Here is a 21,092-nt window from a genome sequence, read left to right on the forward strand (position 1 = left end):
GCGCTCGCCCGGGTCTTTTGGCCGCGCCGTTCGCCGTCCGCGCAGCTTCCGGCCGCGCGGGGCACGCTGGGACTTGCAGTCTGCGGGCCTGCGGCAGGCCGCGCGCTATTGGCTGGCGGTGCCGTCACGTGACGTTTGGGTGCCCGCCCCAATCGCCCTCCTGCCTGGAGCCGTCCAGCACCCAGTTCCCCGGCAGGTGAGGCGGCACCGAGGGGAGGCTCCGGGAGGCCGGGCGGGGCGGGCCCGGGTCGCCGGCGAGGGGATTCGGGAGTCCAAGGGTCTGGGGAGAGCGTCTGGGGTCGTCAGGGAAGGAGGTCCCAGGGTCCAGGGAGGAGGTTCGGAAGTCTGGGGAGAGGTTCTGGGGAGAGAGTCGAGGGTCTGGGGAGGGGGTCCGAGGGTCTGGGGAAATGGTCAGAGGAGGGAGTCTGGGGGTCTGCGGAGTCTGGGGAGGGAGTCCGGGGAGGGGAATGGGGACCCCGGTGAGAGTGTCCATGGTTCCAGGCGCAGCATTCGGGGCTTGGTGGGATCCGGAGCAGCTGCGGGTGGATGCTGACCTGTGCGTCCCGCTGCCTGCCCTCCAGGACCGCTCTGGGCCAGGGGCGTCCCCGCGCCCACTTGTTGGCTGCTGCCAGGGTTGGTCCGCGTGACTCCACAGTGGACCCTGCCTTCCATCGCTGCTGGAGACCTTGATCGCCTGTGCTTCTCCTCTGCCCCTTTTCAAACTTGTACAAGGTGCCTTGTGGGTACTGTGGGCCAAGTACATCCCAGGGAGTTCCAGGTGGCTCTGTTCTCTGTGGTCTCTGGGGACGTTCCCGAGGGGCAACCTATTTATTATTCGCAGACTGGCATCTCCTTCTCCCTTGGTCCTGGGAACTCTTACCTTTGATGTCCAGGATGGCAGCCAGTAGCCACATAAAGCTTTTTAAACTGACCTGAAAGTGAAGCCACATTGACTGGTGACTGCTGGGTTGGAGAGTGCTGATTAGGGACCTGTGAGGTCATCACAGAAAGTTCTGCAGGCCAGGGTGCTGTTCCTCATCCTGCCGGGCTCCATTCCAGCCACATATGGCACCCTTTCCTTGATTAAACCCCTTACTGTCCTTCGAATAGGTCCCTGCTTGCAGGCACCTCCTATCCTCTGTAGGTATGGGCCCATGGTCACTGTCTCAATGTCCTTCCCTATCTCCTGGTATTTCCTGTTTTATTGCATCTCCTTCCCCAGCACCTCTTATTTGGTCATTGCCACTTTTCTGCTAGTTTCTGTGTCTGTGAGGCAGAGATTGGGATTGATCCTTACTGTACCTCCAGTGTGGGCACCTACTGGTGGAAAGATACAGATGAAGTTTGCTGATAGCCTCAGGTGTTTATACTCTGATATGGTTCAGCCTGGTACACTATAGGTCCTTGGTAGAAATTCTGGGCAGTGCATGGCTGTGTACACAGGGCAGCATAGGCTCAGGAGCCAGGTTGTGACTACAGATGACTGTGAGAGGCTGGTGGATCCTAGAAGGCTTCCTGCGGGTCACCACCATCCCTCACCTCCTCAGCTGACCTGGTCTGTGCACATCCAGCATCCTGTGGCTGCCCTGACTTTGCCCAGACTGTCTTTTATGGACACACCTCTTGTCAGGTCTTCTGTAGGCACTGGAATGACAGCCTTAGGCCCAGGCAGGCATCTAGGTTTGGGGCTCATGGACACGCAGGCATTCCTTAAGTCCCTTCCATGGCTTCCCGCTGCCTATAGGGTAAGGTCAGGATCTGGCTTCTGCCTAGGACATCAGCCACATTGTCCAGTTCTTTCTTCACAAGAACAACCATAGATGTCCTTGTTTTCTGCACACCACATAGCTTTTCTTGCACGTGTGTGCGTATGACTGAGTCTTCCACTTGGAATGTGCTTGCACTTGCATGTTTGTCTCAGACACTTCCACCCCAGTTGCCTTTGTGCCCTGAACACCCAGCCTAGCATCTAGAGCAGGTGGGCACCGGGCAGGTTTGGATGAATGAGGTAGCTGTGTGAGAAGGCAGCAAGAGAGGTGCAGGTGTGGAAGTTCAAGGTTTGGGAACCTCCAAGCAGGAGTAGGGAACTTACTTCCCAGAGGGGAGAAAAGATGCCCAGACCATGATCACAGGTGTACCAGCCATTCACAACAAGGCTTAATGTGGGGTGCGGGCCTGGGGGTGGGGTTGTCTTCCCAGGTTGTGGAGTTTGAATTAGGCCAGGTGGCAGGGCAAGGTCTGGTTGGCAGAGAGAATGGGGTCATTTGCAGGTGTTAACATTGGTAGACTAGCCATACCCACTTTGAAGCCCCCTGGGGGAGGGCCTGCTGCCATCCTGTTTTACCGATGAAGAGTCGGGGCCACAGGAAGGTGAACTAGCTGAGTCCCTTAACTGAAGTTTAAGACACCATCCGCTGGATCTGGATGTGTGTACTGCTTCTGAAGTTGTTGGGCATTTTATCATTCTTAATTGTATTTGGGATAAATGAACAGTTGGCTAAGGTGTGCGCTTTCTTTTTTTAAATGCACATGATGTTCCTGTGGCTGTGGGATTTGTTTTGGTTGTATGAATGGAATTTGGCCTGTGTGGCTCAGTCCTGTAATTCATTGTAGTCTTCAGAATCTGACTTAGTGCAACATCTGTAACAATGGGCCTGTTAGCAACCTGAGAATAACCTCCTGTCCGAATCATTTGTTTGCTGTCATGCCGGATGCTGCCTGGCTCCTGAGTGTTTGCTGGTTGTGTGGGTGGGTACTGGGTGACCAAAAGACTGGAGGGGAGAAAGAGTGAGCAGAATGGAAGGGTGCGAGGCCTGTGCTGCTTCTTCAGGGGTTGCTTGCAGTTATTGGCTGTTAATTCTGATGTTTGGGCTTGGAGCATCTGTGTCCTCTTCTCCTGGCATATACTGATCCCAGGTTTTTTGGTGAGAAGTTGGAGGTGCTGATTCAGGACATCCATAGCAGACTGCAGTCATTCTCTACCCCCATCTGCCACCCTGCCTCGTCCAGACCTGGGAAACATGGACCCTGGTGGATGTTTGAAGTGTGTATGGGTGTGTGTGTGTTAGGGGGGGTGTCATGGCACAACTGACCCTAAACTTGTACCATTCTTACCTCAATATGCTTTGGGAGTACTGCTCAAGAGCCATCTAGAACCTTCCATAAGAAGAGTTGTCTTGGCCTGAGTCCTCTGGTGCAGAAGATGGGACCTGCCAACAAGTACAAACCAGGTGCTGTGGGAGTTTCCTGAAGATGCTACAAGGTGGTGTCCTTGCTTGAGGAGCTGACTTGGGGTAGGCTCCTGGGGAGGCCTTGGCTTAGGCGTCCGGGTCTCCCATTCAGGGCTGTCCTCAGAGCCTGTTGCAGCTGTTTTTCAGACCTTATCCCAACCATAGGATTCTCCTGGCAGCCTGAGCTTGCCCAGTGCAGGGCGGGGTGAGATGACTGTGCTTGACTCAAACCCAGATTGCATTGGATGGACTTCTTCCTGGCATGGGGGGCTTTGTTAGGACTTGAACTAGCTTTGTGGTCACCACAGGCAAGCAAGAATGGTCTGCTGGGGTGGTCTGCCTTCCTGGCAGGGCCCCAGCCCTGGTCCCTGGAGTCAGGGCCCCTCTCTGAAAGGAGAAGAGTGTTCTGTGAGGATAGTCTAAGACCTTGCTTTGCATGGGCTCAGGGCTTGGTGGCCAGCAGGAAGGGGCTGCCCTGCAGTCTCTCCCGTCCTCACTGGGGACTTGCTGCTCACTTGTCAGTGTAAGGGCATAGAGAGTGGTCAGTGAGGTGGCACAGAGAGGGCACCCACCCCACGTGTGTGACTGTGGGCAGTGGGGTCCTGTTGGGGCTGGGCTCTGTGGTCTGGGTCAGACTCCACCCAGGGCCTGCAGCTATGGCTAACAGTGTCCGGGCCTGTCTGGGCCTAGGGCTTGGCATTTCTGGCTGGGTCATTTATAGTGGCAGCAGCACCATACACACTTTGATGAACTAGCTTGGGGCAGTAGATCCTCCCTGGACTGGCAGCAGGCCTACTTGTTGTCCTGGTGATCCTGGGTTCTCCCTGACTAGAAATGAGCGAGCACGGCTAGGAGGTCATGCTGGCCCTGTGGGCCCTGGCCAGGTGTTCTGGCCCAATGATCCTTTATTGTTTTTTCCACTGAGTTGGTAGATGTCTTGTTTTCTGCCTCTGATTTCCCCTGAGGACAGGGCAGGGATCCAGCCCTGGTGTGTACACGTGCAGCCTCCTGGGGCAGCAGAGCTGCAGTGCCTCAGTGGGATCCAAACCAGGTTACTCGTCAGCCTTCCCTGAGCCCTGCTCTTACTGTCCCTCTGATCCAGTAGCCTCCCTGGGGTGGGTGGCAGTGTGGCCATCTCAGAGACTTGGAAACTCAGGGCCTTTTGAGATATCACCTGCGGGATTCAGGGAAGAACGCCCAAGGCAAAAAGGGGCTGTGGGAATTTAGGGAGTGTGGCCGCAGGGTAGGTCTGTGCTTCCTCACACCCAGGGCTGCTCGCTCTGCGCAGGCGGGTTGGGGTAGAACTGACCATCGTTGCTGTCTTTGGCCTGTCATTGTAATTGGTGCCACTCTCATTTCCCCTTGGCATCTGCTGGCACCTGCTGGCTTCTTTATACTGCACAGATCGGCAGACTTCTAGGGTTGAGTAACTGATCCAGGTCATGGCTGGTAAGGGCCAGGCCATCACTTGAAGCCTTGGCTTCCAGTCTGGGCGCCTTAACCTGCTCTTGATGGTCTGGCTCCTCTGGCCCTGTCACTCCTGGCTGGGAGTCCTTGCGGGTGCCGACTGCTGTGCCTCCTGCCTGCCTGTACTCCTGTCCCATTGCTTCTGGAAAGGCCAAGTTGGAAGAAGCTGTACACACTGGAAGGTGTGTGCTGGGAGCCGGAGGACGCTGTTGGTCATGGCGGTTGTTGCGTGGCTGAGGCCTTCATCCTGACCTGTCTTCCCTGTCCGGGTGATGATCTTGTGAATGTGGCATAGATCTGAGGACTCGAGGAGTCCCAGCGTGCAGGTTGGCACTCCTGGTGGAGAGCCTGGGGCAGAACCCAGGATTCTTGCTCCTGGGAGAGCTTACCGTGAGGTGGGTGGAAGAAGCCTGTGGTGGCTGTGGCTGGCCCTGGCTGTGGAGGTGACAAGTCTCTGAGTTGGGCAGCTCCAGGGTTGTGGGGCAAGTGCCATACTCAGGGATCTATCTGTCCATGTCTGTTGCCTGGCCTTTCATCGCGTGAGCCTGACCCTGGGTGCAGTCTGAGGGGTGTAGACAGGCCTGTACCCAAGGAATGCTGGGCTCTGAGGGTGGGATGTAGTCTGGGGGCGTGAGGGCCAGGTGTTCCAGGGAATCCCCAGGCATGGAGGTCTGGTCCGGGTCATGGCTGCAGGGACTGCAAGTAACCTGCCCTGGGCAGAGCTGGTGAGGAGGAGAAGGGGTACAGCCCCGACCCTGTCCTGCCTGGCCATCTCTGGCTGCCCTCCACCCAGATCCACAGTCCCTTTTGGCCATGTCTTTGGAAAGGGACATCATTTTAAAGCTAAAGCCCAGAATCACTTTTTCCCTAAATTAAAAACACACAACACAACGGCGCCTTCCTGGGCCTGGCTGCCCTCTCAGCACAGGCTTTTAGTGGCGGTGCTAATGAGTGGCTGGATTCATTTCTTGGAGTCTGGCCTCCTTCCCCCTGCTGTGTCACCCACAATGAGGGTGCTAATGAGCACGGCATGGGGGCGAGGCTGGGAGGACGTCGGCTCTGTTTCTTCCTGGTACAGGATCCAGAGCGTTCAGCTGCAGGAGTGTTCCAGCTGGTCCGCAGCCTTCAGCCTGAGCTCTTTAATTCGCTCTTAATGTTCTGGCTCCTCTGGCCATGGTGGCTTCTGGCCCTGTCACTCCTGGCTGGGAGTCCTTTAGGGTGCCCTGTCCTTGCTACATAAAATCAGACTCTCACTTGGCATTGCACTTTTACTGGTCCTTCCATCCTCAGAACTCTTCTGAACTGACTGCCCAAAGCTGCCCTGAGCCTGTCCTTGGGTGACTGGTGGGGCTGCCCTCTACCTGGAATGACCCCAACTGTGGCCTCCCTAAGGAGGTCACCATACTTGTTAAAGCATGTGGGAGCCAGCCCATGCCTGAGGGCCTGGCACCTTGGCTGGCATCTGTCTCCTTTGGGGAAAACAAGGCAGAGAGACATCAATCAAGTCAAGACATCAGTAAAATGTCTCAGCCTGGCTCCATCCATGTTGACTGCAGGCATTTGTTTCTGGACTGTGCCTGTAGGACTGGACAGGGGTTTTTCTGTCTTTATATCCCCAGCACAAGGAAGTGCACATAGTAGGCACTCAGTAAACACTTAGGCCTGGGCGCATAGCTGGGAAGAGCATTGTCTTTCCAGCTTCAGCTTTTGGCCTCTCAGCCTCTGAGTGCTCTGGACTCTTCACCCCTCAAAATGACAGGAAGTGGTGGGGGCTTGATAATAGTAGATGCTTGACAAGGGCAGTACTGCCTGCTGAGCAGTCCCTGAGGCCACACCCTTAGTCCTGTTTTGCAGAAGGGAGCCTGGCTTGCAAAGACCTGCCCTGGTCGCTTTGTGTGGAGTCTTGTCTTCAGGCCCGGCTGCTCCCTGTGCACCTTGCTGTGCAGACACAGCCCAGATGCTGTGAGTGGAGGGGTATGTGACAGGGGAGATGGCCAGGCCATGCTGGTGGGTCTAAAGTGGTCAGTGCTGCAGTTGCTCTGAGGAATGGCTCATGGCTCAGCTGAGTAGCCTGATGGTCCCATTGCCACTGATCAGAGAGAAGGCAGTGCACAGCAGGTGCGGAATGTGGGTGGTGGTGTATGCCTGGAATTCCAGAGAGCAGTTTGAGGTTAGCTTGGGCAACTTAGCAGGACCCTCTCTGAAAATAAAAAGGGCTAAGGATTGTTGCTCAGTGGTAGGTTGTCCCTGGGTTCAATATCCAGTACTGCAAAAATCCAAAAACCAAAAAAAGTGTGCAGCCCAGTAGAATCCAGGTGGGTCTGTTTGTAGTCTGCCTTGCTCTGCTCTCTGCAGAGTTCCAGGCCCTGGATGGGGAGCGTAGGGGTTTGAGTTGCTCCTCAGGATCCTTGGGTGCTAGTTACCTCTGCTTCCAGCACCAGCCTCTTCTGTTTACCAGAGCTGCTCCGATTTGGTGTGCTTGTCTCTCTGGTCATGAAAGGGCTCACGCTCATGATCCAGGAGGTCTGCAGAAACTCGCAGCAGGCCTGGTGCCTTCTGAGTTCGGTTGACCAGAGGGACTGAGAGTGGGGAACAGTGCAGTGACTAGTGCCAGAGCTGCCCGTGCCAGTGGCCCTGCTGCTGTGGGGTGCAGCCATGTCTTGCCTCCGTCATCCTAGCAGGGCTTCTGGGTTTCTGCCCTCCTGAGCCTGCTGTCTTGGCACCCCCACCTGTGTGCATGGGCTCTGGAGGCCAGTGGAAGGACAGAGCCATCAGTGTGGTCCCACCAAAGCCTGTGGGGCTGTCTTATTTGGTGCTGGAGGGCCAGAGTGAGCAGGTGTGAGCCAGGCAGCTGCTGTGGAGGAGCCATGACCAGTGGTGGTGGGGATGTATGTGCACAGGCCACACCTGCTCACTGACAGGCAGCCCCGGCTCTCCGTATCTGGAAACAAAGGTCATCGTCTGTCGGTGATTCGGAACTCATGGCCAGAAGGAGCCAAAGGGCTCTGCCCACCCGAGGACAGGAAGTATAGTGGGACCACGCTCCCTTGACAGAGGAGCCTGGAAATCTCGCCCACACCAGCCACCTGGCCGTGTGGCGTTGTGGTTTGTACAGGCCACCCTTGCTCCCTGGATGTCCCCTTTTGTCCTTCTGGTACCTCCCTCTGCGTCAGGAGAGGTTGACCCATGTGAGGGCTCCTGGATCTTCTGCTCCTGATGACCAGGATGCAGGGTGGTAGAGGGAGCAGATCAGGCAAAGATGTCTCTGCTCTTTGTTAGCTGGGACCCTGGCAGGGAGTTTGACATTCTGTGCCATTTAAAAGGAACGAGACCTTTTATAGTGAGGCAGTTGTAGCTTTACGCCCTGTGGTAAGAAGTCAACCGCGTTCCTGAGCACCCTTTGCTCAGCATCTCCTGTGGTAGCACCTTGCGGGACCAGCACAGCATCACACCCAGGAGAGGGTCCCTGGTTCTGTCGCCAGAGGCCTTCCTGGAGGCAAGCCTCCTTTGTTTCCACCCCACTGCTGCTGGGCGCCTGGGAGCCACTGTCCTTTCCCCACGCTGAGTGTTGGTGGGTGGAGCCAAGCAGCGAGCCGCCTCGCAGATTGGCCTTTCCCGTGGCTTCATTTTCTGGGGCTTCCGCAGACTGCTGCCTGGCCGTGGGTCCTGTTCCGCAGTGTGGCGGTTCATGGTTGCACTGTGTGGCGGCCTCTTACTTCAGTTGTTCAGATGTTTCAACAGTAAGAGTGTGGAAAGAAGTGAGCAGCGGAAAGTCCAAGTCTCCACATCCCCACCGTCCCGCCCTGGTCTCCACTGGTGACTGTGTGGCGGCTTTCCCATACTTCCTTCCAGAGCCTCAGGATGCAGTTGGGAGAATGCTACTGTGTATCTTCACGTTTCCTTCCGCCTTCCGCAGGCCATCCCCCAGCGTGCTGCTGTCCCCTGCCTCCTTGCCACACACGGGCTGCTGCTGGGGAGGGTTCTTGGCCTCTGACCCAAAGCTCCCTTTCCCTTGTGCTGGCTCCAGTGTTGCAGGGTGTGCTTCTCGCCCACTGTTGATGTGCACGTAGGTAGTGGTGGCCTTGCTTTTCTGCCCTGCTTCATGCGTCTTGGCACAGCACGTGTGGGAGGAGCAGGCTCTGGGTCACAGGCACAGGTCAATTGCCCTCCAGGTGTTGACGCCATCCCCTGCAACCTGGCAGTGGGTTTGCCAGGCCTGGGTTCCGCCTTGGGGTGCATCTGCCTTTCATCGTGAGCTCAGCGTCACGTCAGGTGTGGAAGACTGTCCATATCCCTTCTGTGGCCTTTCCCCACGTGGCGTTTGTGAACGCTGCTGGTTGCTCTGTGCTGGAGCTTGACCCTGGGAGCTCTGAGCTCAGCTGATTTCCCTGCCAGGGGACACCTTCTGGTCTGTGGTTTTGCCACTGCAGAAGCTTGTAAGGAGTCAGGTCTGTGGGTGTTTACACTGCAGCTTTAGCTGTGAGTTGCAGTTATTAGAAGACGCTCCTTTGAGTTTATAAAGGAGTCTTGCACTTTCTTCTAGTGTCTGTTGTTCCACTTTTCCAGATTCAACTGGTTGGTCTGTGTGCTGGTGTGCAGAGTGAGCTGTAGCTCCTCCTGATTTGAACTCCTTCTGGATAACTTGCTGGTTGTCTCCTCCAGACCACTGGGCGAGTCACATCTCCCACTGATTCTCTCTTCTGGTGGAGTCACATGCTGAATTTCCGTTTGGATCCGGGTGTATTTCCTGCAGACTGTTCCATTGACTGACGTGCATCCTAGCCGTATTATAATTCTTAAAGCTTTGTGCTGTTTCAGTGCCTCAAGAGTTCATTGCTTTCTTTTGTCAGGTTTCTTGGTGCTTTCTCTGCCTATACGTTTATTTTTACGTCTGAACTTCGACTCTGCTTGTCTGTTTTTTACACAGCCCTCCCACCACTGACACATGCTGGCACGCACTCACACTCAACCCCAGATCTGTTTGGTCTCGGCTTGGAATTGGTTGCGTTGATGGATAACAGAGGGAGAGGGCTGCCTTCAGGCCACAGACTCGCCCTCTTAAAGAACAGGTGTGTCTTTCAGTACAGTCATTTGTTCTTCAGTAATGTTTAAGTTTTCTTGTTAAAAATGCTAATTATTTGTTTAAGTGACAAAACATTGCATGTGCTCCTGGTGTGCGTCCTGGGGTGCTGCCCTGCGCGGGCGGTGGAATGTTGGACCTTGGGGTGCCGTGCGTGTTCTCTGTGCTGCATGCTGGCTCTCTAGAACCTGCTTCTCCCGTCTGTCCCCTGTCCCCATTCCCCCCTCCCAGCTGCTGCCCCGTGCTAGCAGCCCTTCGACTCTGCCTCGCCGTGTGGGTGAGCTGGTGCAGCCCGGCCTTTCTGTTCCTGGCTCCTTTCGCTTAGTGACCTGCCTTTCCAGGTCTTCCCCGCTGGCCTGGACGACGCGATTTCCTTTCTCTTAAGGGCAGAGCGGCATTCCTGTCCAAGCTGTCCTGTCCACTCCTCTGCTGACGGACACTTGGGTCGTCCCGTCTCTTGGCTGTCCTGCCCGGTGCTGCGGTGACACGTTCTGACGGGGCTCCGTGGCTGCGCACCCGGCTGTGGGGTTCTGCACCTTGTGGCTGGTGTGCTTTCCGCTTTTGGAGGAGCCTGCAAGCCCTGCTCACTGCTTTGCTGCCTCAGGGATCATTGCTGCGGCTGCGGGTCGGAGCTCATGGGGTGCTCCCGCCGTCTTCTAACAGTGAGCGACGTGGAGCATCTTCAGTGTGCGTCGGCCATTCGCGTGTCGTCTTTGAGAGGCGTCTGTTCAGATCCGTTGCCCAGGGTGTAGTAACGTGACTTGCCTTCTTGCTGTTAGTTCCTTGGTGCTTGGACTTCAGCCCGTCGGGCGTTGGGCCTGCGATGCCCGTGCTCCTGGGCGCTCTCCACGCTGTGTGTCCTCTGTGCAGAGGCTTCTTGGTTGGCTGTGATCCGTTTGTCTGCTTTCACTTGCTGTCTGTGCTTCTGAGGTCAAACCGAAGGCCGTCCCCCAGGCTGGCGTCCTGAAGCCACGTGTGCCCTGTTTCCTTTTGGCAGTGCTGCAGCAGCGGCCTTAGCCTGTCACCCTTGTAGAGCTCCTCTGCCTGTGAGGGCATGCCTTGACCTAGCGCGTCCCCTGACAGCTCAGCCTCGTCCCTGTGAGTTCTTGGAGGCTTTGCTTAAATCGCTCAGCTGTGACGTGAGGCTTCGTTTCTGGGCTCTCCCTCCTGTTCTTTTGGTCTCTGGGTGTTTTAGGCTGGTACCGAGCTGTTTTGGTTATTATAGTTTCTTTGTGTGCTCTGAATCAAGTTTTATTTATTCTCAGGAATTTTATCCTTTTGTTGTTTTTGTAAGGAATTTTCTTTGATTATGTTTTCTTCCACATTTCGTGTGTGTACGAGTGTTCTCATTTCTGAGTGTTGACTCTGTCTCTTGCCACCTTACTGAAGTCCCTTTGGATTCTGGTTGACTGTTGGGTTGTCCAGTTTCTGGTCCTGTCTGCTTCATCTTGTGGTGGTGAGCCTTCTCCTTCTAGGTTATACCCCACTTTCTTTCTCTTACCTCGTTTTGTGAGCTGAAGTCTTCAGCACAGTGGTAGATCACAGAGGTGCTCTACTGGGATGTCCCTGGTGCTGCCTACTAAGCAAAATGTGACTTTGGATTGAGGTAGATAGGTTAAGGCAGAACCTGTACTTCTTATTATGAGTTTTTACTTTTTTAAAGAAATAAAGAATTGTTGAATTTTGTCAGTTGCCTTTTAAAGTCATCTTTGGGATAATCATACAGTTTTTTTCTTGTGTATACCATTATGATGAGTGATACTTATGGCACTGGTCTAATCTGTAAATTTTTAAAGTTGCTGCTGGATACTCTGCTAATATTTAATGGTTGTTCTTGTGTTGCTGTTTGTAAGTTAAGGTGGTCTGAAGTTTTCATTTTCGTGTGTGCCTTTTGGTTTTGATATCAATGTTTTATTTATTTCTTTTAAAAAGAATGTAAAATTTTTATTTCTTTTGCTATGCTCAGCAATGGTTTGATAGCATTGTAGTACCTGTGAATCTGGTCGGGCAAGGGACCTTTTTGTTTTGAGGGGGTAAATTCTTTTATGTTTTTAAAAAAATTATTTTCCCTATGGCAATGATTCTTTTAAAATCTTCTTTTTGGGGATCAGTTTTTAAGCTTACATTTTCCTAGAAAATTATCAGTTTATTCTAGTTCATCATATTTATTCATGAAAGCTTAAGCAAAATGATCCCTTGGGACTCCTAATTTCTTCAGTTTCTGTGGTTATTTCTCTCTCATTTTCTCCCTTTTCTTGGTTGGTAGTAGTTTCCATTTTGTTGTGTAAATTTTTCTTCAAAGATTCAGCTTTTAGATTTTTAAAAAAATTAATTGTTCTATTTTTCTTTCTTTCTGGTACTGGGGATTGAATCCAGGGGTAGTTTACTCTGAGCTATATCCCCAGTTCTTTCTGTTTTTTATTTTGAGACAGGGTTTTGCATAGTTGCTGAGGCTGGCCTCAAACTTGAGATCCTCCTGCCTCAGCCTCCCAAGTTGCTGGGATTACAGGTGATGTGCACCACTGTGCCTAACTATTTTTCTGCTTTTTAAAAATATTGTAATGGTTACTTTTTGCTAATAATTAATAATCCCTCAGCTTTTCCTCAATTGATCTCCTCACCCTTTTGCTGAATGTTTGGTTTGTGCTTGATTCATTTGTTCACATTCCTTTTAAAAAGTCTTGACCTTCAGGGTTGATGCTGCCGTCGTAGTGGGACGCGTTTTCCTCGTCACTGCTGCTGTCCTGGAGTTCTGCAGTTAGTGTGTGTCTTCTTTTTGTCCAGGAGGTATAGGAGCAAGTGCTAACATTTGGCGTGGAGGGACTGACTCCTGTTTTCGTCAACATTCTTGTTGACACGTTGCGCGCCTTGCGGGGAATCTCGGCCGTGCTCTTTGCCTGTTTGTTCTCAGGGCTTTTTCCTCAGCTTTATGTGGAGTCACTTCTCCTCGCTCTTCCACTGGGGCCTGGGCTTACAGGGTTGGTGTGCATCAGTGGCCGGTCACAGGCTGGTTGGGCTCACGCCTCACTTGTGTGACTCTGGCCTGTGGGTTGGCAGTTGGCCGTGGCCCTCCTGCTCTGCCGTGGCCAAGAGCAGGGCGTGTCACTGCCTCTCTAAATGGGCTGCGGCCAGGTGGCTGTGTTGCCTGGCCACAGCTGTTTGTGCCATCTGTCACTCCTGGGTCTGTCTGCTCGGCTTACCTTCGCCTCTCTTTCATTTTTAAATCTGTGTCTTCTGTGTCTTGTAAGTTGTGTCTTTCTTTGTGATTCAACCTGAGAATCTTTTTTCTTTTGCTGCTTAAACTAATTTATGTTTATTGATATTCAGATGTGTTCAGTCTTAGTTGTGTTCCGCTTTGCGTGTTTTTAAGTCTTTTAACTCAGTCTTCTATTCTTCTTGCCGTTTTTTGAAGTCCATCACATTCTTCTGCTGCCCAGGAGAGCCCAGGGCTCTGTTCATGAGACATTGCAGGACTGCCCCGTGTAATGTCTCCAGTGCCCTCTCCCCTCGGCTCTCATCTGGGACGCCTGAGAGCGTCCACGTGTGCCATGTCAGGTGGCCAAATGAGTCTGCAGATTGGTTTTGTTCACGAACTGCAAGGTAGACAGTGGGCTGTCCTGGATGGCCTGGGAGGGCTCCGTGCTGTCACCTGAGTCCTGAACACAGAACTCCCTGCAGCGAGCAGTGGAGAGATGTGGGGAGGGCTGGCGGAGAGTGGTAGGGGTGGGGACGATTTGGCCAGCCCCTGCTGGCCCCATGATGTAGGAGTGCAGGGGGCTGGAACTGAGGACCCTGCCCCGATGTGGGCAGGGACACATCTCGGTCCTGCAGCCACCAGGACCTGCCTCTTCCTGCACCTTGAGATTCTTTCCCTGCTCCAGGAGGAGAGCAAGCCCGGTGACCCTGACCCGCAGCAGCTCCCGTGGAGCAGGTTCGCGTCCTGGGTGCTAACTTGTGGTAGTCTGGAATGGCACAGTAGGAAGCTGATCCACCTTCTCTGAGCAGTCGCATAGTCGCTGCGCCTCTGTTCTGCTCCCGTCCCCTGCTTTAGTGACCCATAGTCCTTTGTCTGTGTTTGTCTGTGGGCTGTTGAATCTTCTTGTATTCTATTACTGGAATGTCGGCCTTAAGAGATATCCTTCAGCCGTGGTGCCTGCTGGCCTCCTTTCTCCCCTCTCTTGTCCCTGCATCTCCTATTGGTTGGGTCAGAGCTCTGCACTGACTCCTGCTGTCTCCAGAAGCCTGCCCTGCCAGGTGAACGTATCCAGCGCTCACTGACAGCCCGTCCAGAGCGTTTTCTCAGGGCGGCTGGTGGGAACTGCCATTCCCCCGCACTGTGGGTTCACAGGGCCGTGTGGGCTGCTGAGCTGTGGGTCAGCACTGCCGGGCTTGACTCTTGTGCTGATGTCCCCTTACCCCTCCCAGACTGGAAGCTTGCTTTGGAACTCTGAGACCTGCTTGGTTTTTCCTGTGCAGGTGATCTGCTTTCCTTCTTTTCACCTCACTTTCGTCCACTATTCTATTCTCTCTTGTTTGTGATGCTGTTTTTTTTTTTTTTTAATTTTTAAAGTTTTTGGAAGAGGGCACCAGGGATTGAACTCAGGAGCACTTGACCACTGAGCCACATCCCCAGCCCTATTTTGTATTTTATTTAGAGACAGGGTCTCACCGAGTTGCTTAGCGCCTCGCTTTTGCTGAGGCTGGCTTTGAACTTGCAATCCTCCTGCCTCAGCCTCATTTGTGATGCTTTAACTGGAGTTTTGACTGCATCCTAGGAATCCACACAGATGTCCTGGATGGCGCGTCCTGGCAGAGACAGACTTGCAGGTGTCTTCTCCCTCCCCCGGTTACTCTCCTTGCTGTTGATTGTGTACTTTGATGCACAGGACTCCTGATCTTGATGAAGTCTCATCCGTCTGCTTTTTTCTTTTGTCATTTGGTGTCATGACTAACAGACTACTGCTGCATCTGATGTCGTGGAGTTCCCGTTTTCCACGTGTTGCCTTTAGTTCTTGGATGTGCTTCCTGTTCACTTTGGTGTATGCTTTAGGGTTAGGGTCTAGTGCGTTCTTTTGCATGCGACTGGTTTTCTCAGTGCCATTTGCAGAAAGGACACTCCTTTCCCTGTGAAATGGTTTTGGCAGCCTTGCCGCGGTCCTGGGCTGGGTCCGTGGAGGTTTGTCTGGCTGTCTTGTGTAGTCTCTTGGTCTGTACGTCTGCCTTTGTGCCACAGCCAGTCACACCATTGTGAGGAGCGTAGCTTGGTACAGGTTTTGAATCGTGAAGTGCGTGACCCTGACTCTGTCCTTTTTTAAGATGGTCGTGGGCTGTTCAGGGCTCATTGTTCATTTTGGAATGGATCGTTGTTTTCCTGGGTCAGCTCTTTGTGAGAGCCCCCCAGCCCATCTAGAACAGGGTGGTGGGGACACGGGCTGGGCAGCTCTGCGCTCCTCTTCCTGCGGCTGCACAGAGGCAGGCTGCTTCCTGCAGACCTCTGTGGGGTGGTTCTGGGTGTGGTCCCTCCTCCACTGCTTGGCCCAGGTGGCTTTGCAGGAGGCTTCTGGTCCTGCCTACCCACTCCTCTTGCTGATCCAGGCCCCCCATCCCTGGGGGCGTGGCTTTCTGTGGATGCTTCCCTCCACCTGCCTCTGCAACTTGGCAGCCTTGCCATGCCCATGCCCCTGCCCCACCTGGCAGGCTCTGCCCACTTGCTCACGGCTCTGGGTGCTTACCCTCACCCGAGTTAGGGGCCTGCAGGTTGCATTTCCTTCTTGTCTGAATAGGAGGTTTGGCTTCTTAAACTCTTTCTTTGTTATTTGGGGAGCCTCCTTGTTGTTTGTATGTGATTTCTAGAAGGAAAGTGTGCTCGCTGTCAGGGCCCTGTCTTTGACGACCCCCCGAGTCTGAGCATGCCTCCTCTGGCACTTGCACCCGGGAGGTCCTTAGCAGAGTCACCTACACCCTGTACTCTCTGCCAGGACAGTAGAGCTGCCAGCCCTGACAGCACCCACTCGGGGCTCCTAGGGGTTGTGGACCAGGCTAGCAGGCAGCTCAGGGACCACTGCTTTCAGCACCATGGACAGTACTGCACAGATGCCTGCCCAGCCTGCATCTGCCGCCGTCTTGTCCACCTGGCACCTCCTGCCTGCAGGCCTTTGGACAAGTGGCTGGAGGCACAGGGCTGCCCTGGTGTTCCAACCATTGGCCAGGCCTGCCATTCAGTGCCACTCAGTACCAGTTGGTGTGAAGGCAACTGGGGAGGGGCTGAGGGTAGGAAAAGTTCTCAAGGAGAGAGAAGTTGTGGAGAGGAGAGGAGAGGCCCCTGGGGGTGAGGGGAGCAGTCATCCTTGAAGGCCATGAAGTAGACCCATCAGTGTTGCCTTGTGGTGGGGGAGGGGGCAGAACAGGCTTGGTGTTCCCAGTGTGGAAGGGGACTGAGGTTCCAGGGGGCTGAGGGCCCTGGGAGGCCCGCACAGGTACAAGGTGGGATGTCTTGATCCTTCCCCGGGTGTGCGTAGTTTGGAGGGGCCTGTCTCTTATTGACTCTGAGCCCCACACCCCAGGTCTGCTCAAGTGTTTGCCAGTGCATGAACCACTGTTTTGTCTTTACAGTGACCACTTCCCCCAGCCTGAGGGAGAAATAGTGCTCCTCAAGTTATTTTGGAGCATTTTGAAACTCTTGTGAACTCCTGGGCTCCTGATGGAGCCCTGGGCACTTGGTTTGGCATGGCCCAGATTCTCTCCTGCTCCCACCTTTGGCCATGCCGTGAGCCTCTTGGCACTGCCAGGCTGACTCCTGTGCTGGCGTCTGCCTTGTGAAGCTCAGAGCTGAGTTGGAGAACTATCTGAGTGCTAGAATGTTCTGGTGTTGAGCTGCTTTCGCTGTAGATGGAGGCCTCTCTGGCCTGGCTCTCTCCAGCCTGGTCCAGCTGCCTGGTACCTGGTGGGGCCTCTTCCGAGCCTCATGTTGGCAATGGACTGCCTCTCTTGGGAGTCCTCCCCTGGACCTCTGAAGGTGCCCTGGGCGTGGTGGCTATGTGACATCCCTGCCACTGGCTACAAGCTCGTCAGGTTGAACTTTTGCCTGTCCTCACTGACCTCATGGGGAACCAGGCTGTGAACGCCCAGACATACTCCAGACCACGGCTGTGGCTGCTTGGAGTGGTGGCTGTTCAGAGCAGGTGCCAAAGCCTGGTGGGCAGGGTTAACACAGCTTTTAGGAAAAGGGACCTGGCTCTGGATTCCATCTAGGCCTTTGATCTGCTGGGTGGCCTGGGGCAAGGTCTGACATTTCTGAGCCTCATCTCTCTGGCTGGGAAGTGCTGACAGTAGAAGCTCCTTTGCCATGGGCCTAATAGTCACAAGAAGTGAAGACCACAAGTGTAGAGAATGGTTCCGCTCTCTCCTACAAAGCTGTGCTGTCTGACAAAGGGGAGTGACTTCCCTCCAGACCAGGATGTGCCCAGGTGGTGGGGCACGCTCTGGTCTTCCCCTTGCCCTGCTTCCCTCCATCCCTGCCCCCACAGCCCACCTGGAGCCTGTGCGGATGGGGCTCCTGCCTCCGCTGTTTGACTTGGGCGTCATCCTCTTGCTTCTCTGCTGCCGCCATCCTGGGGAGAGGGGACTAGCTGACGATGCAGACCGCTGGGTGGTGGGCACAGCTGGACCTGGACGCCTCCCATCCCAGGAAGGGAGGAGGTTGGAGTAAAGGCCGCGCGGGCAGGAGGAGGGAGATGTGCACTGCGGACTTTCCCTTTTGTGCTGCTAGTGATCGCGCTTCTCCATGGCTGATTCCGGGCGTCATTTTGCAAGGGTGCCTGGGGGTGGCCGGCTGGCAGTCTGTCTGATGTGGAGTCCCAGTTGCTATAACAACACTGATTCATGTCATCACAGCTCCCCTAGCAGGGCTCTTCCCCTCTGGCTCTGTAGCTTGCACTGACAGGTGCTTGGGTGTGTACACCTACGTAGAGGCCCCAGAGGGCTGGCACTGGGCAGCTGTGTGGGCCTGGGCACAGCCAGGTCTCCTCCACCTTGGCGCTGTGCCTCTGAGCATGTGCCTTTGTGAGTGGGTGTTGGGCACCGTCAGGGGAGTGGGTTGCAGCCTACTCTCCAGGGCGAGGACTGGGCAGCTTCTGAGAGGGGCGTGGGCATGAGCCACGCTCTGTGACTCAGTGTCTCCCACGTGCAGCTTGAGCAGTGGGCCCTGGTGTGCCTGCTGCTTCTGAGACTGGGCAGGCTGCGCTTGCCTGCTTGCCCATGAAGTGGGGGGCTTTCTTGGGGCTCCATCAAGAGGGGACATCAGCCTAGGGCTGATCGTCTGACAGTCCCACAGGAAGCTGTGAGCAGCTCCTAGTGGGTCCGTCTCCACCTCATGCCATGCCTGGCCCTGGCCGCTACTCCCTTCTTCCTCGGAGGCAGGTCAGAGGTCCATCCGTGAGGGTTGGGGTGCTCCAGGACCCCGCCTACCTGTACCCCCAGCTCAGAGTCCAGCCAACACCCTGACCCTCTAGGGCAGCAGGGGACTGGCAGGTTTTTAAAAAAGGAAGCCATGCTGGGTGCTGGAAGGGGTTGGCCTGACCCTGAGCTCCTCAGTGCTGACTGGAGGGCGCTGAGCCATTCCATCCCTGCAAGATGTCCATTGCATGACTGGGACTCCGTTATCCGTCCTGGGGACCTGTGTCGAGTGGGCAGGTGCTGGCGAGATAGAAGTGGCTTTGATTTGACCCTGGGCTGCCCTTGGCCTTCCCGGGCTGGACTAGTTCTGTAGACATCCCCCAGTGCCCCAGTAGTTCTGAAGGTCATCTGGAGCCCCGTGGCTGGGCCAGGCAAGGTGCTCCCAGCCCTGGCTGGGCTGGGTCAGGGTCTGTCGTGCTGGGTGTGAGGAGGAGCGGGGTCCTGTGGGTGCTCGGGCCGCTGCCACTGAAGGCCAAGGTGTGTGTGTGCACATGCCTGTGGGTGAGGGGGTCCAAGGGCACTGGAAGGTTTGGGGGCACTTTTCACCCCTTGTTTTTTTGAAGCCCTATCTCAGTTTCCAAACCGTCGACCCCATTCTCATGGAAAACTCAGCAGGTGGAGGAAAGGAGTCATCGTTTGGTGGTGGTCACTCAGACTCTCCAGAAATCTCTCTCCAGTCTTTTTTTTGCTGTGGCATTTCACAGAATTGTGTCCTCACTAGGCAACTTGCTTGAACATTTGCTCTTCCACCTGAGAGGCAGGGTCATCTGCTGGGAGAATGACTGGCAGGGGAGGGTTGAGCAGGGGTCACTGTCTGGTGGGTCACTAAGAGAGTGGGATGGGCCTGGGCTGGGGAGGTGGGGAGGGATTTGGAGCAGTGGGCCCTGTTGGCAGGGAAGCCCTGGAACAGGGACGCAGCCTCCTGGGGTCCTCTCTCCTTCTGTTCCCGGTGCAGTTAGGCCAACAAGAGGCTCCTTGGTATTGTGATCCTGTCACAGGTCCCCAGTGTCCCTGAGAGAACTCCCACACTGCCCCTCCCTGCTGTGTGACCCTGTGAACCCGTGTTCTGGGCTGCAGCTTCTCCCACTCTGTGGTTGGCCTGAGAGCCAGGCCTGGCTTCACTGGAGATGTTCTGTGGCTTTGGGCTCATGCGTTCCTCACCTGTGACCTTGTTGGGGGTCGAAAGGGTTAATGTGTCTGAAGTGCGCCAGACAGCACTTGGCACCAGGTGAGTGTGCAGCCAAGATCTCCAAGATCCTCCCTGCCCTCCTCGTCTGTGCTGCTGTCCCTGCGACAGAGTTCTCAGGAACAGGTGCTCCAGTGCTCGGTGTCCACTCTGCTGGGCTGCATGTGCAGGCTGCTCAGACCTGCGAGGGCTGGGGCGGAGGCCTCAGCCCTGGGACCTCAGGGCTGCCTTGCAGAGGTACCTGTGGAGGCTCCCTTCCCAGCCCCGCTAGCTGGGAGCCCCGCAGTGCCACCCCTGACCTGCCCCTGGAGCTGGAGCTGAACCGTAGGCGCCCAGCCTGGGCTGCCCTGACGGGGCGCTTTGAGACTGCTGCACCAGGAGGCCTTCTGCTAGCTTTGCATTGCCCATGCCTGGCCAGGGGCCCTCTTCTGTCTAGTGTAGTCCCTGGCCAGCAGGCACCTCTCTGTGGGGGTAGGGCTTTTCAAGGACTTTGATTATGTCACACTGGTCCCCAGAGCATAGGGACTAGTGGGCCTCCCTGTCACCTTCTGCCAAGTGCTCCTGGCTGTATATTTTAGAAGCTGTGAAACTGTTTCCCCTCCTTGGACCTGTGTTTCTCTGAACTTGTGTGAACTCCAGTGATGAGCCCACACGTGACTTGTCTGCCCGCCCATGGCTCCAGTGAGCGCCTGTGTGGCATATGCTGCACGGGGTGAAGTGGGGGGCATTAGAGCCTGGGGCTGGGCCGCAGGGCTGGGAGGAGGGCCGGTTGGAGAGGGACTGGCACCTTGTTGTGCTGACACTCACCCTGGACATGCCGTGTGCCATGTTCCGGCCTTGCTGCAGTGGCTCTCTGAGGCACAGATGAGACAGGCGCTCTTGGGTGAAGCCCGCTGAGCAAGGTGCCGTGGTACGGGCTGGGGACGTAGCTCAGTTGGTGGAGTGCTTACCTCGCATGCACAAAGCCCTGGGTTTAATGCCTGGCACCACGGGGGAAAAAAAAAATAGAACCTTCGTTCTCCAAGGATCTTCTGCAGAGGACGCTGCCGGCCCATTCCTGGAGAAGCCCATGTTAGAACATGTCCAGAGAGCTGCTGGGTTCTGCAGTCACGGCCACTAGCGCTCGACAGGGTGGCCCCGCCTTGGCTTTGGGGAGGAGAAACTCGTCTACCCAAGGTCAGGAGCAGCTCACACGTGGGTGACCAGACGGGCTTGGTGTGGCCCTCCCTGTGGCCACCCCCCAAAATGGGTACCTTGTTATAGATACAGGGAGGCAGGAGCCTTCATTTTCCCAGGGTCATAGCTTGAATCCAGGAACCTGATTCCCAGGGTGTAGGCTGTCTGTGACTGGCTGAACTTGTCATCGGCCAGCCCTGGGTGCTCCTGGGCTTGGAGGTGCTGGCTCAGGATGAATGGGAGCTTTTCTCCAGGTGAAGCCCCCAGGGGTGGATTGGCCCTGTTAGCTCCTGCCCCTAAATTACAGAAGTGAACACAGTGATCTTGAGCCAAACAGGATGAGCCTGTTTACCGGGCCCGGAGGGAGGGTGGGTGGAAGTGGGCACTGGATGTGTTGGTCACTCCTGGCCATTTGCCCTGCAGATTGTGCTGCCCTGAGTGGTTCCCACCCTAGGGTTGGGCACACGGTGGCCTGTGTGTAAGGCTGGTGACCTGGGTC

At 55.2% G+C, this 21,092-nt stretch overlaps 1 protein-coding gene across 1 annotated transcript in view; it reads left to right on the plus strand.

The window, feature by feature from the left end:
- The first annotated feature begins 489 nt into the window (after nt 1-489).
- The window catches only part of Tsnare1 (t-SNARE domain containing 1), a 117,722-nt gene continuing 97,119 nt past the window's right edge, over nt 490-21,092 (plus strand). Inside the window, 1 exon segment of the mRNA XM_047562230.1 lies at nt 490-3,262. The gene's annotated coding sequence lies outside the window, so the exon portion shown is untranslated.

The sequence above is a fragment of the Sciurus carolinensis genome, chromosome 1 (genome assembly GCF_902686445.1).
Source record: "Sciurus carolinensis chromosome 1, mSciCar1.2, whole genome shotgun sequence".
In the NCBI taxonomy this organism is placed as follows: Eukaryota; Metazoa; Chordata; class Mammalia; order Rodentia; family Sciuridae; genus Sciurus; species Sciurus carolinensis.